Here is a 2,500-nt window from a genome sequence, read left to right as displayed (position 1 = left end):
TTTGAGCCACGGTGCCCATGCTTGGCTCCAGCATGTGCTGGTGCCGCATTTTTTTCACTCGGGACAGCATCGCCGGAGCATCGCCGGAGCATCGCCGGAGTACCGCCGGAGAACCTGACCGGCGGCATTGGGGTTCCGGCGATTGGGAGGGGGGCCGGGGGGGTGTGCGCACATGATGTGCGATGGGTGCTGGTACTTGGCCTTGTGTTGGCCCCCTATCCCTCATCAAACCTCTGAGAATTCACACCCCCTTAAAGAGCATTTGAGATTTTACAGGTTTGCTACCAGTAGCCGTTAAAGTGTCTGAAATGGGGACACTTTTTTCAAACGGTCACAAAATCTTCTCTACTTCGAGTTTTTAGCTGAATTTTTTTGTGCATGCCAACAAAAATAGAAGGATCATGCCTACAAAATTTGGGGCCAAAAATCCTTATAAAAAAATTTTAAAAAATCCCGAACCGCAAAAAGTTTCGAAAATCGTGAAAAATAGAAAACGAGTCATCTTCCAACGAAACTTCACGTGAAGGCTTAGGGGACCATTGTATGAATTTACAAGCCATAAAAATGGCATTGGCACGGCAGAAATTTGAAGATGTGCCTAAACCCACCAGGGCCCAGCGTGTGCCGATGGTGCTCGAGGCAACCGCCCGCACCAGGGCCCAGCGTGTGCCGATGGTGCCCGAGGCAAGCGCCCGCACCAGGGCCCAGCGTGTGCCGATGGTGGTCGAGGCAACCGCCCGCACCAGGGCCGATAGTGTGCCGATGGTGCTCGAGGCAACCTGTCGCACCAGGGCCCAGCGTGTGCCGATGGTGATCGAGGCAACCTGCCGCACCAGGGCCCAGCGTGTGCCGATGGTGGTCGAGGCAAGCGCCCGCACCAGCGCCCAGCGTGTGCCGATGGTGCTCGAGGCAACCGACCGCACCAGGGCCCAGCGTGTGCCGATGGTGCTCGAGGCAACCTGCCGCACCAGGGCCCAGCGTGTGCCGATGGTGGTCGAGGCAAGCGCCCGCACCAGGGCCCAGCGTGTGCCGATGGTGGTCGAGGCAACCGCCCGCACCAGGGCCCAGCGTGTGCCGATGGTGCTCGAGGCAACCTGCCGCACCAGGGCCGAGCGTGTGCCGATGGTGGTCGAGGCAAGCGCCCGCACCAGGGCCCAGCGTGTGCCGATGGTGGTCGAGGCAACCTGCCGCACCAGGGCCCAGCGTGTGCCGATGGTGCTCGAGGCAACCGACCGCACCAGGGCCGAGCGTGTGCCGATGGTGCTCGAGGCAAGCGCCCGCACCAGGGCCCAGCGTGTGCCGATGGTGCTCGAGGCAACCGACCGCACCAGGGCCGAGCGTGTGCCGATGGTGGTCGAGGCAAGCGCCCTCACCAGGGCCCAGCGTGTGCCGATGGTGGTCGAGGCAACCTGCCGCACCAGGGCCCAGCGTGTGCCGATGGTGCTCGAGGCAACCGACCGCACCAGGGCCGAGCGTGTGCCGATGGTGCTCGAGGCAAGCGCCCGCACCAGGGCCCAGCGTGTGCCGATGGTGGTCGAGGCAACCTGCCGCACCAGGGCCCAGCGTGTGCCGATGGTGCTCGAGGCAACCTGCCGCACCAGGGCCCAGCGTGTGCCGATGGTGGTCGAGGCAAGCGCCCGCACCAGGGCCCAGCGTGTGCCGATGGTGGTCGAGGCAACCGCCCGCACCAGGGCCCAGCGTGTGCCGATGGTGGTCGAGGCAACCGCCCGCACCCGGGCCCAGCGTGTGCCGATGGTGGTCGAGGCAACCTGCCGCACCAGGTCCCAGCGTGTGCCGATGGTGCTCGAGGCAACCGACCGCACCAGGGCGGAGCGTGTGCCGATGGTGGTCGAGGCAAGCGCCCGCACCAGGGCCCAGCGTGTGCCGATGGTGGTCGAGGCAACCTGCCGCACCAGGGCCCAACGTGTGCCGATGGTGCTCGGGGCAACCGACCGCACCAGGGTCGAGCGTGTGCCGATGGTGCTCGAGGCAAGCTGCCGCACCAGGGCCCAGCGTGTGCCGATGGTGGTCGAGGCAACCGCCCGCACCAGGGCCCAGCTTGTGCCGATGGTGATCGAGGCAACCTGCCGCACCAGGGCCCAGCGTGTGCCGATGGTGGTCGAGGGAACCTGCCGCACCAGGGCCCAGCGTGTGCCGATGGTGGTCGAGGCAAGCGCCCGCACCAGGGCCCAGCGTGTGCCGATGGTGGTCGAGGCAACCGACCGCACCAGGGCCCAGCGTGTGCCGATGGTGCTCGAGGCAACCTGCCGCACCAGGGCCCAGCGTGTGCCGATGGTGGTCGAGGCAAGCGCCCACACCAGGGCCCAGCGTGTGCCGATGGTGGTCGAGGCAACCTGCCGCACCAGGGCCCAGCGTGTGCCGATGGTGCTCGAGGCAACCGACCGCACCAGGGCCGAGCGTGTGCCGATGGTGGTCGAGGCAAGCGCCCGCACCAGGGCCCAGCGTGTGCCGATGGTGGTCGAGGCAACCGCCCGCACCA

The sequence above is a fragment of the Durio zibethinus genome, unplaced genomic scaffold, assembly GCF_047325235.1.
Source record: "Durio zibethinus cultivar Kanyao isolate XHJ-2024 unplaced genomic scaffold, ASM4732523v1 HiC_scaffold_3, whole genome shotgun sequence".
NCBI lineage: Eukaryota > Viridiplantae > Streptophyta > Magnoliopsida > Malvales > Malvaceae > Durio > Durio zibethinus.
The sequence above is the reverse complement of the archived record's forward strand: the minus strand, read 5'-3'. Positions refer to the sequence as shown.